Genomic DNA, 21,636 nt, shown 5'->3' with positions numbered 1-21,636 from the left:
AAATCCGGCTTGGTAGATCCCAGGCTGTCTTTTTGATAGACATCTCCAGGGTTCCAACTCTCTTTTCTGCTGGAGCTGAGTTGAGGGTGGGTAAGAACAGAAAGAGCAGTCCGCAAAGTGGGAGTGGGAAAAAACATGGTGTGAATTAGGTTCGTCTTCTTCTTACAAATTTGAACCCAGGAATTCCACCTTATTAGTTTTGTCTTGTTTTGTTTTTGATTTTAAGTACCACAGACAGATCTGAGCTTAAGATGGAGACGAACTCACCTGTCAGTCTTCAGATTGCATTTGGTGAAGAAAGTCATGTTTAAGGACAAGACTGTAATCCCTAAGTGTTATAGAATATATGAGAAATATAATGAATGAAAAAAATACAGGGGGTTTGCTTGCTAAGTTTAAGTCTGTGAAGACACCTAAGGCACGCGGTAGCCTGTCACTGCAGTTGTGAAAACAGACATCTGTGGCTGCCTCGGGGTTCTGGTACATTCTGGGGAAGATGGGTCTTTCTCAGGTCTGAATGAGCAAAACCTGATGTGGAATTAAACCAAGATTTCCTCCTAAATTAGTCCAAAACTCACTAAAATTTGATATGGATGTGAAAATAAATGTAATTTCTATTTCCCAACATGATAGAATACATGAAAATGCATTTGGGGCACATTCATTAAGTTCCGCTCTCCATATTGGGCTCCTCTGCATGCAGGGTTACATTTCAGGCAGGGTATATGCTTTCGTTTTTTAATCACTCCAGTTTTTCACTCTTTGAGAGAACCTAATCTCCTCAAAAGTAGAGTAATGTTTAATCTCTTCAATGAACAATGATTCTTAATCTATCAGGAGGCAAGTAATTATAAAGACATTCTAGAGTCTATGGAATATAAAATTGGAACCACCTCAAATTCTAAATCCTGCTTGAGCTAATCTGTAGCATATATATAGCCATGATTGAGATCAATGAAATCTAATGAGGTGTAAAACACAATTTTTACGTAGGATTATGCTAACTCTTCTTAGACATCGGATTTAGTGACTTTGAGGTTAACTGAATTTAATGGTAGATATTAAACCAGTCCATTTCATTACTTTCAGTCAATTTAAAATTCTCTATTAAAAGATATATTTTTAAATATATGCATATCCTTTTTCAAAGACTTCTGAAATTGACTTCTCCTTTGGGGGGAATTAAATATCAAGAAACAAAGAAATAAAGTAGGGTTCCAAAGTTTGTTGGAAAATCTAAGCAAAAAGATGAGACTAAGAAAGTTCACCGCTCTGAAACATATGTGACTGGAAACAGTTCTCTCTGACTTTCACACCAAAGCCATAATCTCTGTCAGAGTCTGTTCTTTAGTTACATAGAATATATTTAATTACAGATAAATTATATGAGGCACGCAATCATTAAAATGTGGAGGAGAGCCCTCGGGTGGCTGCCTGTAAAACACTAGATCTGATTATCCCAAGCGGGGACAATAAAGGGAAAACTTTGTTCTACAAAAGATGCATTGTTGGCTTGTGGCAATGCTGGAGTAGGAACATCATTTCAGAGTAATCTGAAGTGGACTAAGACATCCCTCTGTCTGCCAGGGACTGGTGACAGCACAAAGCACATCCCCTTGAGCTCTGTGTATGATCAACACTTCCTTCCGTGCTCCCCAGTTTTTAATGCCCTCTGTTGTCTCAAAGTTTAAATTATTTGTTAAAAAGATTAAAAAGACAAAAGTGACAACAGTTTTTAAAAGGACAACGGAAACAAAGTAACTTTGTTTAGGTCCTTAGGAAGCAATGGGTTTTTACAAGAAAGGAAATATTTTACTGGGAGCCTTCTTGTTGACTGTGGAATATGCACAACTCTGCCTGCACAGCTTTACAACTAAAATGACTTTCAGATTACAATTAAGAGGTTAAAAATACTTTCAAGCCATTGCTTTATAGTTCATTTCTGAACACAAAGATAGAAGCAAAAATAGGGAACATTTTATTTGTTTTCATTTTAAGAATATTTATTTTTGTCTAAGTGTGTCGGCTGCATGTATTTACATGCATCTGGTGCATGAGGTGCCTGCACAAGTCAGCAAAGGACATTGGGGCCTCTAGAACTGAGCTGCAGACAGTTATGAGCCTCCCCATGGGTTCTGGAAACTATACCCAGGTCCTCTGCAAGAACAGCAAGTGTTTAAACTACTCCGCAGTTTTCCCACCCCTCCCCCTTTATTTACTTTTTTTTTTTTTTTTTTTTTTTTTTTGGTTTTCTGAGACAGGGTTTCTCTGTGGCTTTGGAGGCTGTCCTGGAACTCGCTCTTGTAGACCAGGCTGGCTGCGAACTCATAGAGATCTGACTGCCTCTGCCTCCCGAATGCTGGGATTACAGGCGTGTGCCACCAACGCCCGGCCCTTTATTTACTTTTAAAATTAAAAGTATGTCTTCAAGAATATGTCAGAACTTCCTCCATGAAAGTACATCTGAAAGTAAATATAGATTAATTTACTTTCAAAATTAATTTTTTTAAAGTTCATACATTTATGTAATGCATTTGAATTACTCTCTTACCTGCTCTGATTCCTACCACTGTTAACACTCCTACCCTACACTGTAAGTCTGTTTTCCGTATTCAAGACTTTACTTTGTTTTGTGATGCACTGAGTATAATCAAGGGGCATTTTTATCACCACATATATTGTGGTTATTTGAATGAGAGTTGTTCTCATAGGTCCATATGTTTGAACGCTTGGTCCCCAGGTGGTGGAACTGTTTGGGAAGGATTAGGAGGTGTGACCTTGTTGAAGGATGTGTAACCTTGTTTTTGGAAGAGATGTGTCACTGGGAGTGGGATTTGAGGTTTTAAAAGACCAAGTCAGATCTCTCTCTCTGTCTCTCTGTCTCTCTCTCTGTCTCTCTCTCTGTCTCTCTCTCTGTCTCTCTCTCTCTCTCCTACCTGAAGATGTAAAGCTTTCAGCTACTTTTCCAACATCATAACTCCTTGCTCACAGCCACACTTTCTGCTATGATGATCATGGACTTTCCTCTAAAAGTGTAGGCAAGCCCCAATTAAATGCTCTCTTTTATAAGAGTTGTCTTGGTCTTTTTTCACAGCAATTGAGCAGTGACTAAGATGAGTATAAAATTATCCAGTGAATCAGAGTGGGCTCAGAAAAGGATATACACCTCAAGACAATGATTCCTTCCCCTAGAATTCATCAATAGTCAATAATTCAGCAAAGAGGGTTAGGAGTTCATGAGACCCTTTCCTTTCCATGATTGGCTGTTAGCAGGTCCAGATTTGTATAGGCTTAGTACAAGCAACTACAGCTTTTGTAAGTTCATGGTTGCAATGTCTGTGTCATGCAGAAGATAAAATTCCTCTGCCCTTTACCTTATCTTCTGGTTCTTGCATTCTTTCCGTCCATTCGGCATTATTTCTCAAGCCTTAAAGGGAGTGACATAAATGTCCCATTTATGGCTCAGCACTCAACTTTGACCTTTTCTTGGCACCTTGAGCAGCCAAGAGTTTCTGCCCTGATTGCCATTGATTGTAAAGAAAGCTTCTCTGATTAAGGTTGAGGCTAGCATTTGTCTTTGAGTATATACCTAGATGTTTAGAAGACAGTTTGACATCATGTCAATTTAGATAAATGACAGTAATTCATTCGTTTGAGGGTCTAAGATCTCCTCAGTTGCTGGTTTTTGACTGGGTTTACTATATTAGAATTGAAATCCCTTCTTGAAGTGGACCTTGGGTTCTTTCAGAAATTATGATTTGTTGACACCATACCAATCATGATACTATTGCAACAATAGGCACATCTTGCCTAGAGCCTTGTCATCGTAGTTTGTTTCACATCTGGATAAGAACTACTCATGCATCACTTTTCAACATTACTAGAATTAACCATATAATACCATAGAAAGAGAATCCACCAGGTACCATCATCTCAAACAATGTTTATTTACTACCTACCACCTACTACAATGTATCATGTACCATATTATAATAATATAAGTTTCTAGTCTCAAAAAGCATCCAGTCAAGTTGAAGTGATTAGACAAATCAATGAAATGAATATATGTATAACAAAGCAATTATGACTGGAGATCAGGGGGAAATGACTAAAGGAAAATATAATTATAATGATTACTAAATGTCTCAGTGTTTTTATTACTGTGAGGAGACACCATGACCATGAAAACTCTTACAAAGGAAAGCATTTAATTGGGGTTGGCTTACAGTTCAGAGATTGAGTCCATTATTATCGTGGCAGGAAGCATGATGGCATGCAGGCAGATGTGTTGCTGGAGCGGTAGCTGAGAGTTCTACATCTAGATCCTCAGGCAAGAGGAAGAAAGAGTGACACTGGACCTGACTGGTGCTTCTGAAACCTAAAAGCTCACCCCCAGTGACACACTTCCTCTCACAAGGCCACACCTACTCCAAACAAAGCCACACATCCAATAATGTCACTTCCTATGAGTCTATGAGGGCCATCTTCATTTAAACCACCACATTAAGTTTAAAAATATTTTTACAAGTACTTGAGAATTTTAAATTAAATTTTGACTATTAATCAAAGTAGGCATGATTTCTTAATACAATGTGTCAACTTGGCTAGGCTATCATGCTCAAAAATTTGAACTATCTCTCCATTTTATTGGGACTCTGCAGATACCAATAAAAAGCAATATCTGGAAGATTGAAAGCGCAGGAGAAAGTTCAGAAACTTCCTATTTCCCATGAGATAACAATTAAATTCCAAATTAGAATGATATATAAAAGTCAGAGCTTCTGGGAATGGCTATGATTTATGAAAAAAATCAGACTAGTGACTATGCTCTTGAACAAAAATATACCTGCTCTAAGGAAGACAACAAACAAAGATCTTTCCAATAATTTTGGAAGACAACAAACAAAGGTACTTTCCAATAATTTTGCTGCTTGATAAAGCTAAACTTTACAAAGTTAACAGGAAAGTCATGAATCCAGAGTACCTAAAGGTTCTCATTCATAATTCCCACTATCCAAATAGAAATCACTGGGCATGAAAAAGAGAAAATGTAAGTAACATAGAGCAGAAAAGGTTAATAGAAGCAGATCCACAAATGTCTCATTGCTGGAATTAATGGATTTTAATAGCTAATGGCATACCAATAAGTATGTGAAAAGATAGAGATGGAGTGAGAGGATTTTGGGAGAAGTGAGACTAAAGAACCAAATGGAAGTTGAACTGAAAGACACATTGTTTGAATTTTAGACAAGGGCTGAATGAGTTTAAACACTACAAAAGAAAGAATTAATAAGCTTGAGTATATGTCAATGGAAGTGACTTGAACTGATATGCTAAGAAAAGAAAGATTAAGGAAACAAAGCATTTCAACGGCCTTAGAATAATATCAGGTGATATGACATATATAATGGAATGTCAAAGACAGAAGATATTTAAAAATGCCAGTAAACCTTGGCAAAGAGTTAGTCTTAATTTGATTGAAACATCAACTCGACATCCAAGGAAATTCAAAGAAAATAGTGTCTAGACTTGTTGCAATGAAAGCACCAAAGACAAATCCTAAGTAGAAAGTTCTTCTAGCCATCAAAGGAAAGATTTTCACAGATCAAAACTTTTAAAAAGAATAGCAACTAATTTCAAAAGTCTGAAGCAAGAAAACAATGGAGTAACCTCTATTAATTGATGATAGAACAAATAACTGTCAATTTAGAACTCTGCATTCTTTGATATATGGGATGAAATTAAGGTATTTTCACAAAAAAGTGAATATTAGCCAATAAAATCCATACTTTAGGAAGTTTTAGGTTAAGTTTCTTAGATGTAGGGAGATATTAACAGGTAACTGAGATCCACAAAAAGAGGTAGAAGATACTGAAAATAACAAACATATAAATACTCAAAGTTTTTTCCCTTCTTAAACTTGGGGAACAAGCTATCAGATGTTTTAAAACAACAGCAACAAAAGCAATGTAGAATTTAAAAGCTACAAACCAAAATGTAGAACAACAGCCTAAAGAACAGTAGAGTTAAACAGAAAAAATTATGGTATGTGAGCTATGTGACACTAATCCAAAACAGGCTGGGATAATTTAAGGATGCATCTTTTAATCCCTACAGGAGCCCATTGAAAACATAACAGGGGGACATGTAATTCAAAAGCTGATGGAGGTAATGGAATGAAGTAACATAAAAGCAGGAAGAAAGGATGGAAGACACAAAGAACAGAGAGGCCAGGTAGACCAAAAGTACCAAGATCCCAGTTAAAGTTAACTATTATCAATAATTACATCAAATGTTCATGGGCGGTACCCTCCAATTAAAAGGCAGTGGTTAGAAAAAGCAGAACCCAGCATATTCTAGTTACAAGAAACATAATTTAGGGATGAAGGCACAGATGGATCAAAAATAAAGGAGTGGTTCTAGTCTACAGTCTGACGCGTGAGGTGCTTCAAAGTTGTTACTCCATTCTAACAAAATAAATAAAAAAGAAGCTGCACAAACTGAAAAAGTAGCAAATTTGAGGCTCATCAAAAGAGAAATCCAACCTCACCCTTATCATTTCCAACATACCAAGAGGAGGAACAGACAGGAGCATACAGAAAATTATAACTTACCAGAGCTGAAAGTTCTGTGGGAACCAGTATAGAGAAACCTGTACTACAGTTAACAGATTTGGGGGTTTCAGAGCAGACAAATTTGAAAGATAGAAACTGATGAATTCTAAAATAGAGAGAATATCACACTCGTTTTATCTCCAGAAGTTTCATGGGGTTCTCACAATGGAGGTTGTGAATGACCTCTACAGTCTTCTGGGTGCAGAGAACTCATTGAGAAATGCTAAGGTATTCTCCCCAGCCTTAACATGCCCAACCTGCTGGGTTTATTAGAATCTAACTGAAATGAGAGTAGATGGATATGGATATACCCAGCTGCAATCCTCTCCAGACTTCCATGCAGAAGCAGGGCATAATAAAGTCTACCCTCTATGAGTCATCCTGAATCACTGACAGAGATGAATAAAAGGAAAAACAGATGTGCCTGTAGATTTAACAGCACGGAAGTACAGCCTCACTAAAAATTCCCATCATGGGGCACAGAACAAATTCCGTCCCCCAATCTTACTAAAGACCACTTACTGCAGCTTCTTTTACCCATTGCATCAGGGCTACCCCTTAACAAAAACTCACACAAAAACAATACTGAAGGGCAAAATCAGTTCAGAGACTGAAAAATACATTAGAACTAGATCCACACATGGAATTATTGAGTTCAGATTTAAATAACTGTGATTAATATTTCAAGGGTTATAATGGAGCAAGACAACATGTAAGAACAGATGGACAAGGCAGAAGAGATGGAAATTCTAAAGAAAAAGAAGAAAAAGAAATGCTAGAGGTTTTTCAATAAACACATCAGAAATGAAGAATGGCTTTGATGATCTTACCAGTAGATTAAATGTGACTGAAGAAAGCATCTGTGGTATTAAGAATATGACAACAGGAATTTACAAAATATATTTTAAAAAACAGCAGAAAAAAATGTAGAATAGGTTATTTGAGAATAATTTAACAAAAGATATAGTTTATATATCATGGGATTTCCAGAGAAGAGAAAGAGGAAAGGAGGTAAAAGAAGCAATGATGATTAAAATTTCCCCAAATTAACATCAAATGTGGAACCACAGGACCAGAAGCACACACACACACACACATACACACACATACACACACATACACACACACACAAAGCAGAACTCACATCAGAAAAGCAAAACCAAACCAAACACTACATTTATGAATATTATGTTCTAGTCAAAGAAGATCAATGACAAAGAAAAAATTCAGAAAGAAGCCAGATGGGAGAGCATGTGGTCTATGGAAGAACAAATATAAGGTTGCTATTTACATTGTGACAAACAGCAAGAAACAAGACAAAGGTACAGTTAAATAGACAAACTGTTCAGAAGGAAGGTCACCAACTTATAATTCAATATGTATAGAAACTGGTTATTAAAAGTGAGGAAGAACCAGGTAGGCAGCACACATGCAATCTCAGCATTTGGGAGGCTGAGGCGAAAGGATCTCTAGTTTGAATGAGCCTAAGCTCTGCAAGGAGAAGAGGTTAGCCTGTGCTATGTACAGAAAATTCCCTTCAAACATTCACCCACCCACCTATCTCCACGACCACCGTGAAATAGAAAAGGGAAAATGATGAAGGAATGACTTGCTAGAAAAGAAAATTCTGGAAACATGTTTCAAGTAAGCTTGCTTCAAAAGAAGTACAAAAAAGAAGTTCCTCTGAGAGAAAAACCATAATGTAGGTCAGCAGCTCAATGCTTCAGGAATAAAGACTGTCAGAAAAGTAAAAATACAAGTAAAATATCAACTTTCATTCTTCCTATTTTAAGATTTATTTTTTTAAAGATTTACTTGTGTGCATTTGAGTGTGTGTCACAGTTGTGGCGGTATGTGTGAAGGCCAGAAGAGGGCAACAGATCCCCTGGAGCTGGAGTTACATGACATGAGCTAAATGATGTTGGAAATCAAGCCCAAGTTCTCTGGAAGAGCAACAACCACTCTTGACTGTTGAATATTCTCATTTGATTTGAGAAAACAAAAATTTCAAAGCAATGGCAACAACACCCGATTGGAACGTATGTGGAAGTGAAGTTAATAATAATGGTCAGATGGGAAACGGGAGGGAAAAGTTAGGACCCTCCTAATATTTGAAGTGGATTTTTACTGACTGCAAATATACATCAGGAACTCTAAGCCAAATAATAAAAGCAGTTTTGAAAACTACCATTAATTTTCTGAGGAAGGAGAGAAAAGTCATAAAATGCTCAATAAAAACTACAAAAGGAAGAACAAGAAAATAAAACAAAATAGGAACAAAACACAAGCAAACAACAACAAAAAATAATGAGCATGGTAGATATTAATTCAAACATACTATTTATTTAAAGTTATATTTAAACATTATACATTTGATAGTATTTTAATATTTACAAATATATAAATATTCTTATTTTAAAACATAATCAGGGTGGATTAAAATCCTAAATTTAACTACTCATAATTTACAATAAACCTATCTGAAATATAAAGATACATATAGATTAAGAGTAAAGGAATAGTCTTTAATCCCAGCACTTGGGAGGCAGAAGCAGGTAGTTCTCTGTGAATTCAAGAATATCCTGGTCTACAGAGCAAGTTCCAGGACAGCTAGGATTGTTACACAGAGAAACCCTATCTCAGAAAAAAAAATAAAGGAATGGAGAAAAATACCATAATAAAACTAGTTAAAGAAAACAAGTGTCAACTCTAAATTTCAGATAGACTAGACTTCAGCTAAAGAAATAATCAGAAGAAAGAAAGGGTTACCAGACTGATGTCAATTTCAAAAAGCATAATATTTGATGTGCATGCAAGAAATGTTGGTATCAAAATATATTAAGCAAATGGGCAGAATTTCAGGAGAAATACAGTAACCAGCTTCATTATACAGAATTTCAAGGAGCATTGTGGGAATCAATTCCCTGTAGCTGGACAGTTCAACTCCTCCATAATCAAAATGAGTGAATCTAGAAGGCAGAGAATACAGTCAAATATAATATCACCTTTAATCAATTGGATATAGTTTGGCAACTATAGTATTGTTCATTCAACAACATCAGAATAAATATTCAACAAGACACATCACATTCTGGGCTATAAAACACTTTAACAAGTTTTTTGGGTTTTGTTTTAAGAAATCATTCAATATCTATTCTCAGACAACAGTAGAATGGAACTAGGTGTCATTAAAAAGGAATAAATTGGGGCAATCTTAAAATATTTGAAGATTGCATTTAATATCCACTTGTGAGTGAATACATACTGTGTTTGTCTTTCTGGGTCTGGGTTACTTCACTCAGAATGTTTTTTTCTAGTTCTCTCCATTTGCCTGAAAATTTCAAGATGTCATTTTTTTTAAGCACTGAGTAGTACTCCATTATGTTAACGTATCACATTCTCTTTATCCAATCTTCACTTGATGGGCATCCAGGTTATTTCCAGTTCTGGCTATTACAAATAATGCTGCTATGAACATAGTTGAACAAATGTCCTTGTGGTATGATTATGCATCCTTTGCATATATGCCCAAGAGTGGTGTTGCTGGATCCTGAGGCAGATTGAATCTCAATTTTCTGAGAAACAGCCATACTGTTTTCCAAAGTGTCTGTACAAGTTTTCACTTCCACCAGCAATGGAGGAGTGTTCCCCTTTCTCCACATCCTCTCTAGCATAAGCTGTCATCAATGTTTTTAATCTTAGCCATTCTAACAGGTGTAAAATGGTATCTCAGAGCTGTTCTGATTTGCATTTACCTGATGGATAAGGATGTTGAGCAATTCCTTAAATGTCTTTTGGCCATTTGAGTTTCTTCTTTTGAGAATTATCTGTTTAGATCTGTACCCCACTTTTTAAGTGGATAATTTGGCATTTTGATGTCTAGTTTCTGAGTTCTTTATATATTTTGAAGATCAGCCCTCTATCAAATACTGGGTTGGTGAATATCTTTTCCAATTCTGTAGGCGGCCATTTTGTCTTATTGACCATATTCTTTGCTTTACAAAAGCGTCTCAATTTCAGGAGGTCCAAGTTAATTGATTGTTTCTCTCAGAGTCTATGCTACTGGTTTTATACTTAGGAAGTGGTCTCCTGTGCCAACACATTCAAGGCTACTTCCCACTTTCTCTTCTATCAGGTTCAGTGTAGCTGGATTTGGGTTAAGGTCTTTGGTCCTCTTGGACTTGAGTTTTGTGTATGGGATAGATATGGATCTATCTGCAATCTTCTACATTCTGACATCCAGTTATGACAGTACCATTTGTTGAAGACGTTTCCCTTTTTCCATTGTACAATTTTGGCTTCTTTGTCAAAAATCAAGTGTTCATAGGTGTGTGGATTAGTATCAGGGTCTTCAATTCTATTCCATTGATCCAAGTGAAGGTTGGTTAAAAGTGGGGACGCTAAGAGGGTCACATATGGAGGGCCCCAAGAAAGGAAAATAGTTAAGTTCTCCTGGGTAACCTGGGGTGGGGATAGAAGGGAGGGATAGTGTATGGGAACATGGGGGATCAAGAAGAGATCAAGTTCGGGGAGGGATAGAGGAGTAGAGCAATGAAAGAGCTGTCTTGATAGAGGGGGCCATTATAGGGCTATTGAGAAACATGTTGCTAGAGAAATTCTCAGGAATTCACAAGGATGACCCCAGGTAAGAGTTCTAGGAATAGTTGAGAGGGTGGATGAATAGGCTTTCCCCTTTAATCAGATTAGTGACTACTGTAGTTGTCATCATAGAACCTACATCCAATAACTGATGGAAGCAGATGCAGTGACCCACAGCCAAGCACTGGGCTGAGCTCCTGGATTTCAGTTGGAGAGAGGAGGGGGATCATATGAGCAACAGGGTTGTCAAGAGCATGATGGGGAAAACCACAAACAGATGTCTTGAGCTAGTAGTTGCTCACACACTATAGAACTATGAGCTGACAGCTGGGGATCCTGTTAGACCCTCTAAATGTAGGATGTAGGTGACAGTTATGTGACTTGATCTGTTGGGGGGATGGTTCCCTGGCAGTGGCACCAGGACCTCTCCCAAGAACATGAACTGACATTTTGGAGACTATTCCCTATAGTAGAATACATTGCTCAGCCTTTAAGTTGGGGCGGGTCTTGGTCCTGCCTCAACTGACTTTGTTGACTCCCCAAGGAAGGCCTTACACCCTCTGAGGAGTGAATGGTGGGTGGGAAGGTAGGAAGTGGGTGGCAGGAAAAGGGGGGGAACTAGGATTGGTATGTAAAATAAAAAATAATTTTTTAAAGAAAAAGTAAAAAATTTGAAGATTAGAAAACATAATTCAAATAACACATGAAAAACAAGAAAAATCAGTAAAAACAATTAACTTCATCAAACTAAATGAAACAAAGGGAATGAACAGAGACTGTAGGATATAGTTCAAGTAATACTTAGGAAGAAACAATAATGCCCATTAGAAAAGAAAGAAAGTTAAAATCAATATTCTAAGCATCTTACTTTCTAGGAAACTAGAAAGAAGAACAAATTAAATCAAAAGTAAGTATAACAAAGAAAACAGAGTTTGAATCAATGAAATTGAAAAACTGCAAGTCAATTGAGAAAAACCAAAGAAACCAAAAGCTGCTTACTTGAAAAGATCAATACAATCGATAGACTCCTTACAAATTTAACTGAAAAAAGAGAAGATAAGATATTATTAATAACATAAATGTTCAACGGAGTGCATTACAAATCTTTTAGACATGAGGATTTTGAACAACTCTTTGTCTACAAATTTGATAACCTAGATGAAATTGATCAACAAAAAATTAAACAAACAAGGAAAACTAGGTTGTTCAATAAATCTGTACTCTAAAGTTGCAAGACCAGACAAGTTTACTGGTGAATTCTGTGAACTATTTATGAGGAAGTTATATCAGTTCCCTACAATCATTCCAGAAAGTGGAATTGAAATGCTTTAGAACTGATTATGTGAGTTCTACATTATTCAGTTGCCAAAATTAAATAAAGTCATACTTTAAAAAAAGGAAAATACAGAGACAATCTCATAAAAATACATACAAAATTTCTCAACAAGAAGTTGGCAAATTTTATTCAACAGTAGGAACTAGGCATGATGATAATGCGGAATTATTTAATTCCAGGCATGCATGGCTAGTTCAGCATTTGAAACCATTAATTTAATCCATAATATTATCAGGCTAAAAGAATAAAGCTATCCATTAAGGTAAATGCATAAAAACTACTCCCATTTATCTAATAACACTTTGTAAAGTGGGAATAGATAGAGCATAGTAAGTAAAGAAAACTCACATAAAGCCACACCAAATGCATACTTCATAGCAGGTTTCTCATGAAGATAAGAAGCTATACAAGGACAATTCCTTTAATCTCTTCTCTTTGATATATTATTAGAAGACCCAGAAAATTCAATACAAAGGGGGAAATAAGAGGTATATGATCAGGAAGGGGTAAATTAAACTGCCTTTGTTCCCAGATGACATTATGGTATATACATAAGAACCTGAAAGAATTGACAAAAACCTTTTGGAACCCCTAATAATTTTGACAAGTTGTAAGACACAAGGTTAATAAGCAAAATTCAATTACCTTCCTGTAAATAAGCAATAGACAAGAGGCATTAGAAATAAAAAATCATAAGACATCTTTGTCAGCATATCTAAAAGTGAAATAGTTGGGTATAAATCTAGCAAAACGTTTTTAAGTGTTATGTGAGAAAAATTAAAGCAGAATCTACCTCCAGAGAACTAAGGAAATAGTTCATATTCTGGTAGTCCATATTCATGGATAGGAAGGCTTGATGTTGTTAAGATGTCATTTTTCCCATCTTTACCTACAGACTTGATGCAGCCCAATCTAAAGCTCTCTAAGTTATTTTGTGGATAGCAGCACACTGACTCACGGATTCTGAAGTTTTCATAGAGAAGTACTACTCATAATAGCCAAAACAATGTTGATGAGAAAGGATGGAAGACTGCCACTCTTTGACCTGATGATGCTACAAAGCTGTAATAATCCAGACACTGCTTTGTCAATGAAAGAAGAGAAAGACTGATTAATGGGAGAAGCATCTAGAACAGAACCACACAAATAGATAGCTGATATTTGACAAAGTAACGAAGGTAATCAGTCTTTTCAATAAATGATGCATGAACAAGTGGACATGTACATGCAAAAAAATGAACCGAAGTACAGACATTTCACCTCTCATAAAAACTAACTGAAATAGTTATAAACCAAAAAGCAGTATAAAAAAAACAATTAATTCCCTAGAAATCATAAAAGTGACACCCTCAATGCCCTTGGGTATTGTGTTTTTAATTGCTGTGAGAAAAAAAAATCTGAAAAACAGAACTCGAAGAAGATAAGATTATTCTACTTTGGGTGCTATTTTCGTTGTTACAATCCGCAATTGCCTGGCTTCACTATTCCTTGGCCTATTTTGAGGCAGAACATTATGGAGGAAGGATGTGGAGAGTAGAAATGCTTACCTCTTGGCAGCCAGGAACCTGAGGAGCTAGACCAGGAGAAGATGCATCACCTGAGTGTACATTTACAGTGGCCTGGTTCCTCTCACCAAACCCTGCTGTCCAAAGTCCCTACCACCTCATCCTCCCATCTCCCATGCTTCCCACCGATCCCCAAACCCACACTCTACCCACTCCCCAGGGATAGTGAGACCCTCCACAGGGGATCTTCAAAGTCTATCACATCATTTGGGGGAGGGTCCAGGCCCCCCTTTCCATATCTGGGCTGCAATAGTATCCCTCCATAGGGAAAGGGATTCCAAGGTCCATTTATGACCTAGGAATAAACACTGGCTCCACTATTAGAGATTCCATAGACTGCCTTGCCCTCCTAGCTCGTACCCATATTGAGAAGGCTTGGTTTGGTTCAATGCTGGTTCTCTCGCTTTACGACTATGGTCTGCGTACTCTCATTTGGTCAGGTCAAATGTTTCTGTGGGTTTCTCCAGCACTGTCTTGGCTCTTTTTTTCACAGAAATAAAAGATTCAACTAATGTGTTAACTATTAACAGAGTTGATACCAAGCTATAGTTTTCAAGGGAGAAATTCTAAAACCCTGTGAACAATTTTATCTTAGTCTCATCAAGACACAACTTTGAATTTTCAGACACTCTCAGGGAACAGATATGTTTGTACATACAGCAGAAATAAAAACGACTAGTGTTGCTGCATGCAAGTGTTATTTACTCCAGTTTGCTTTCTATTCCCACCTTCTTACCCTCTCACCTTCTTTGGGGAACTCTGTAAGAAAAGAATTCCAAGCTTCAATTCTCTGTCTCTTACCAACAGGATGTCAAGAAATTGCAGAGACCTTCATGGTCCTGAAAAGGAAAGCAATGTTTCTAGTATCTATTACAAATCCCCTCTTCTGCCATAAAATAATTCAGTTCTTTTGCTAGCTTAGAGGACCTTACCCCAAAGTCTATTTTACTTATTTATACAGCAATAAATCCAGCAACCATTTTTGCCAAATGCAAAGGTAATTATTTCTGTGACACAGTCAAGGACATTTTGGTCACATTCCTTTAACTTGAAAAATCCTGGCAGCCATGTTTTAGAGAATTTGATGACTTTTTCAACTCTTTAGAAGGAGGCTGCCAGATGTATTGCTGTGTTCACACATGTGCACGCATGGGTGAGTAAAGTAATTAAATGATCCTTCAGTCGTTGGCTAAACCCTTACAGAGAGACTTTGTTAGAAAACTTGGCATCTCCTCCTCTACTACAGATCTTGCTTCTCTATTTCCACCCAAGTGTTTGGTGTCTAAAAATTATACTTAGAAATTAATTTACCTTATGTTAACTGATGAGTGAGATTTATCTTAATTTGAATAAACCACAAATGTCCATTCATTGGTTATGATCCTTGTTAAGGCATCGTGCCAAGAGATACCAGGTGTCTGGACCAAAGTTGACTCAAATATAAGATGAACCCTTTCCTGATGTTCAAAAGCTATGAATCCTCGATCTGACTTTGGGCCAAATATCTAATGCCTCTGAGTCTTGCTTTTTTGTCTGGGAATGAAGAAGGCTGATTATAAGGGATGTAACTTTCAGTTCTACAGTTCTGTGGACATTGATTGATTGTCAAGGAAATGATTACTGATACCATAGCAGGACTTGACTTAAATCTTTTGTATGAAGATGAAATTTTAAAATCAAAAAAGATGTCTTGGCCGCATATCAGAGTCTGTATGCTATGAATGCAGGGACAGATATGGCCTTTATCATTATGAGCGCTTATTTTCTAGGTTGGGTCAGAGGCTAATATAAATAATGAAGGCTAGTGGCAATATATAACGAAGTAGAAAAATATTACCTAAGTGCTAAAGATTAGAGACGCAACCTTGGCTTCTGAGTGACAACTACCAGCTGCAGTTCTAAAAGACATCTTATTCCTAGTGTCTCTTTCTTGGCCCAGAAGATTTTACTATGATGTGGATCAATTGATCTTGTCCCATATCCTCAGCAACCAAAAAGAATCATAGTGAGTGGACAAAATAACAGTCAATTCATTGGTAATTTAGAGTTCTACATAACTAATCAAGCTTCAAATGAGAATTCTACTGGAAGGAAAGCCAATATAAAAGCAGGAAGAATTGGTTATATAACATTAGTAGCTTTCATCTCCTCAAGGTTAAGAAAAAACATTCCTTTAAACACTACTTTACATTGCTGCTCTGTTTTTACAGTTGGGTGAGAAGTCTCTAAAAATCAAATTGACCTAAGTAGGCACAGCATGAGCTATTTACTAACTGTGTGGTTACACAGCAGAAGTAGCTGGTGGCTTTATTCAGCTTCTAGTAGAGGAGAATGCCTGTGGTGTTGTCCTTGCTGGTTGACAGGAGCACACTGGCTTTGCGAAACAGGAGGACACATTCCCTTCTCAGCCATTTCAAGCACTCCTTTCCCCCAAAGCAGCCTGTATCTTGAGCCTCTTTTCATGGGTACTCATGTGTTTTGACAGGTTTTTTTGTTGTTGTTGTTGTTGTTTAGTTTTTTATTCCTTGACCCTATTTAGTTAAATGAACCTTCAGAAATAAATGTTTTCATACATAAAAATGTTTGTTTGATGGCATTTTAGTTGGATAAATTTGGAACACATTTGTAATAATATGTTTCGCATAGATCTTCAAGCAGTAACAGAGAGAAGGAATTGTTAAGTCCCGTTCTGGTTTGTGCTTGGAGTGGATTTGTGACACAATATAGAGTCATTTTGGAAGAGGGAACCTCAGTTGAAAAAATGCTCCCACCAGATTAGCCAATGGGCAAACTTCTGGTGTTTTGTCTTGATTGATGATTGATTTGGGAGTGTTCAGCTTACTGTGGGTGGTGCCATCCCTGAGCTGTTGGTCTTGGGGTCTATAAATCAGACCGAGCAAGCCATGGGGAGCAAGTCAGTAAGCAGTGCCTCTCCTTGGCCTCTGCATCAGTTTCTGCCTGCAGATTTCATCCCTGACTGTCCTCAGTGATGGTTTATGATATGGAACTGTAAGCTAAAATAAACCCTTTTCCACTTAGATTCCTTTTGGTCATAGCGTGTTATTATAGCATCAAAACGCTTACTAACCCAAGATTCTACCTACATAAACAAATACTTTCTGAATTCTTACCTTCCTATTCAAGATATTACACCTTTCTCATTTGACTTAGCTCATTAAGTCGGGGGTCAGGAGATAACAGTTGACAAACTGGAAGGAAAAATTGTAACTAAAAAAGAAAACAATGTACCTTTTACATCTTAGAAGTATAAGTTGAAAAAAACAAAAAACACAGCCCATCTCCCTCCCTCCCGTCCCCTCCCTTCCTTTGTAGTTCATTGTAGTCCCTAAATTCTATCAGTAGTCTTGATTCTGTAGCGTATTTAGAATGCACTGAGCACACAACCACCCCTCCTGCAATAGATCCCAAATGTTTTCTTTTAAAATTCAGTCCAGGTTTTTTGAAATTGGAATTCACATGCAACTCGTTTGTAGGATGGAACATACATCTTACAGTACACACTGGCATTAAATTGAAACCTGAAGGATGAGAAGTCATTTGCGTGGGCAGGAAGCCAAATCATTCCTGGAGTTCTGCATGCAGGCAATAATTTACATCGACAGGTAGACTACATGTTATGTGCTCTTGGTACAATGATGCCGCAAAGCTTGGCAATGACTCATACCTCAGCTAGCATTTAAAAATGCTCAAAAATGTGGTACAATGTATGAAAATTTGTTCTTGTCTGAACTCAAAGGCAACTGGGTCCTTGAGATCTGACAAGACAATAATGAAACAAGATCAAAATAGATGATTGATGAATAGACAGATAATAGATAGATAGACAGACAGACAGACAGATAGATCTTTGAGTTTTATCCCACTATCATTTCTTGTACTGTGCAGGACTTGAAAGAAGAGGTAGCAACATCTGTTTTTGTATTCATTGCTCATTTATTTAAGATAAAATAGACATCATTTTACCTTCCTATTTTTATCATTGTGATTGGCTCTATTATTTTCCCTTATCTCTTTCCTATTTTCCAAGAAACTGTCAATTGTGAACTAAAGAATTGCAACATAGGTATTTCCCTTAAAACTAGTGACATTTGTTTTCTGTTAACAGCTAGTGGGAGCAGGCTAGACAGAGGGAAAAAAAGGGACAAGCCACAGTCAGTGGCCTGCCTAATGCCAGCATAGTCAAAATTCCAAGACAATGATGACTGTAGATTTATGGTGAATACCACTTTTCCAGGGCCAAACTGTATTATTTTTTCATTTTCCTGAATAACAATTGATGCTTTATTTCCTTGAACTTGTCCTACCCCCCCCCACAAAAACTCCTTTTATATAACATTTTGTTGGGAAGGAAAAAAAAACAAATAAAAAAATAAAGGACTTCAACCTTCACTCTAGTTAGCCAAGAAATGAACTAAAGCAGCCCCTGAGCACACCTAGAATGGCTTCCTCTCCCAGCTGTGTCCTGTCCAGGCACACTGCAAAAATACTGCCTTTTCTCTGTGTGACTGTGTGCACCTAACAGCTGTCCTACAGCAGCCTGGGTCCCAGTGTGTTCTGCCTTGTTGTGCTGACAAGTGTCAGCTGCTTCTGGAGCAAGCTGTTTCTCTACAGACACTTAACTCAGAAAGGGCTGGGTTTCGGGCCAGTCCATCTTGTCCTTGCTCTCTTGGCAGTGCTCATATCAGCTCTCCTGTGACTAGGGCAAAGCTGAAATCCTGAATTGGGAGAATCTGGAGCAAGTTCCCACAGGTGGTACTGTTCAAATAGTGGCATAAAGTGCTTCCTTTGTCGTTAAAAGCAACCCTGTAATCTGTTCTGGGTGAAATGGTGCATTGTTTCAGAAACACCAAAGCGGATGGCTGTGTTAACCAGGACAAAGGGTACTTTGTTTGATGAAGCAATTGTTGAATAAACAGGGTAAACAGTAACCTGTGGATAATAGAAAAACCTCAGACCTCAAAACAATAGCTGTTACTCAGTTTTCACAGTGGCTGTGCTTTCACCATCCTTTCCAAGGTGTCTGTAAGTGTGAAAATCGGAGAGGAGATTATGCTCATCCTCTAAAGAGTGTGTTTTGGTGTTTCCCTGTATGCCGAGGCTATCCCAGGCACACAGTAGGCTCTTTAATGTTAAATGAAGTAAGAAATAGGATTGGAATAAATAGCATAAATTCTTGTCTGCTGTCATTAGATCTTAGACAGGATTAATGGCATGTTTTTAGCTTTCTGAATGCTATACACACTCCTAATTCATTCACAAATCTTTTGTTGCATACCAGGAAATAGCATCCTGCAAACTCCAATACTTTTACAGTCTCAGTCACCACAAAGTTATTGTACAATATGTCAAGACTTCTTTCCACATCCTGTTACTGTCTATTAATACTAGTATTGTATTTGAGTAGTCGAGTGAAATAAGTACCTTTCATAACAATCATTAAGTTAACTTAATTCAAAAGGACATTGAAGTATTGGCTACTTTTCCATTTAAATAAGAGTATATCTTCCCTTTATGCCCCTGCATTCTTTATTTAATTATATGAACTCAACTTGTTTTTCTGACAATAGTTCTTTTCCCATTCTTGAACATCTTTTTATAATGAATATCTTGGAACAGTTTGCCAGTTTCTGGTAAGATGATTAATGTATCAGAGTTTCCTTGGTGTCCTTCGGGTTGAGATTTGTTGCTAATTAATTTAACACACACTTAAAACCCCTGTCCTTAGAAGGTTGAGGCAGGAAGATTGTGTTTGAAACCAGGCTAAGCTACTTAGAGAGAACCTATCTCAAAATAAAGTAAACTTTACCATACCCATTTTCCTAGCATGCCTTTATGGAGAGGTATATCGGGTTGTTTGATCATAACCTCAGACAATTAATTATAAATAACATTAATACAGGTGGAAGACTAATGCCTTTTTTGTGTGCTAAGATTTAATGCATAGATTTGGCCTGTAAGTACTCTCTGCTGCATCTACCCACAGAGACATCAGTCAGAAGCGTACCATGGAGAAGACCACAGAAACATACTGACTTCTCCAAGGATCCTTTACTATCATTTTCTTTTCTCTGAAAACACATTGATAACTATATCATGGATAATGGAGGAATTATGGGAGTCCAAGGAAAACACTTTTTCTGTCTTCCAGCAAAAGTCAAAGTGAGGAGTAAGGAGAGCTAAGCAAGAGAGAGTAGCAATCGCTTCAAAGAATATATAATTAAGAAGAATACAATGATATATCCAGGACCAACTAAATAATTAGTAGGGTCTACTGCAAAACTAAACGTGAAGCGCCCCCTTACAAGAAGTAAAGAATGTCAGACCATCCACTGAAGATCACTGATCAAGGGCGTGTGCTGGTGTTCAATTGGTGTATGTGATATTTTGAAATTTCCAATAATCCCTTATTCATTTGTCTACTACCATAGTAGAGACCTAGGAACTGGGCTCAAATAGGATTGTAGCCTCGGAAAGAAGCATAGGAAGCAAGTAGGTTAGTGTCACTGGCATTCTGGATGGTGAGGGAGGGAACAAGCTGTGTGGTCTTTTGTCTAAAACTGAACTGTTAGAAATATAGTAATGAATTCTCAGGGAGACACTGTTTGGTTCAAGATTAATTTGACTGCTGGTTGAAAACAAACAAACAACAAAAGGTACAAGTGCACTTTGTGTCCATAAAGTCCAACTTTGAAAAGAATGCAGACGCTAAAAGATGGCCCAGGATAGCAAATGAAAACGCTACACTTTGGCTGGAACATATATCCTTCTATGGCTTTGCTAAGCCATGCTCAACGTAAATGCCAAGAAGATAGGACGTTACTCACAAAGAGAACACTGGCCACCGTGAATACAGACATTCACACAGTCGGTTAATGTTGGACAGTGGGCATATGGGACTGCTATCGAGCAGGGGAACTCAGTGGCTCAAAGTGCCTGGGTGCACAGTCGTTTGTTATGCGACCTCAAGCAACAAACACAACCCTTGTGCCTTCCAGTCCCTCTGGCAGCGCCCACTGCACAGTTTCGCAACAATTAAATAGCTTCATGATCTTGACACACAAAAAAGACTTGGTTATGGTGGGATACTGTCCCACCACTATTAAGATGGGTATGGTGATAGAGCAGCAAATTCATCTGGGTAAGGGAGAGGAAACACAAAGCCAGCAATGTAACAGGTATACATACGCTTCCATGCCAATTAAAGGTTTTGCAAGTAGATAAGACATTATTTAATAATGGGAAATACTTGTAAAGTCAGAACCACAATTTTTAGACCTGATTTATTCAAATTGATAAGATTTTTATAAAGGATAGGAAATTTTTTTCAATAAACTTCAAAGTTGAAAGAGTTTTGAGGTGTTGTTTCACCATCTTTTTTTTACATTTGATATGTAAAATGTCAAGTCTTTTAAAAAACATGTTTTGGTCATTTTCATATTTACCAATATTGAATAAAATCAATACAAAGTTCGCTTTCATATGATTTTAGCCATTTCCTTAC

This window comes from Mesocricetus auratus, unplaced genomic scaffold, assembly GCF_017639785.1.
Source record: "Mesocricetus auratus isolate SY011 unplaced genomic scaffold, BCM_Maur_2.0 Super-Scaffold_100004, whole genome shotgun sequence".
Lineage (NCBI taxonomy): Eukaryota > Metazoa > Chordata > Mammalia > Rodentia > Cricetidae > Mesocricetus > Mesocricetus auratus.
Note: the sequence above shows the minus strand (reverse complement) of the source record.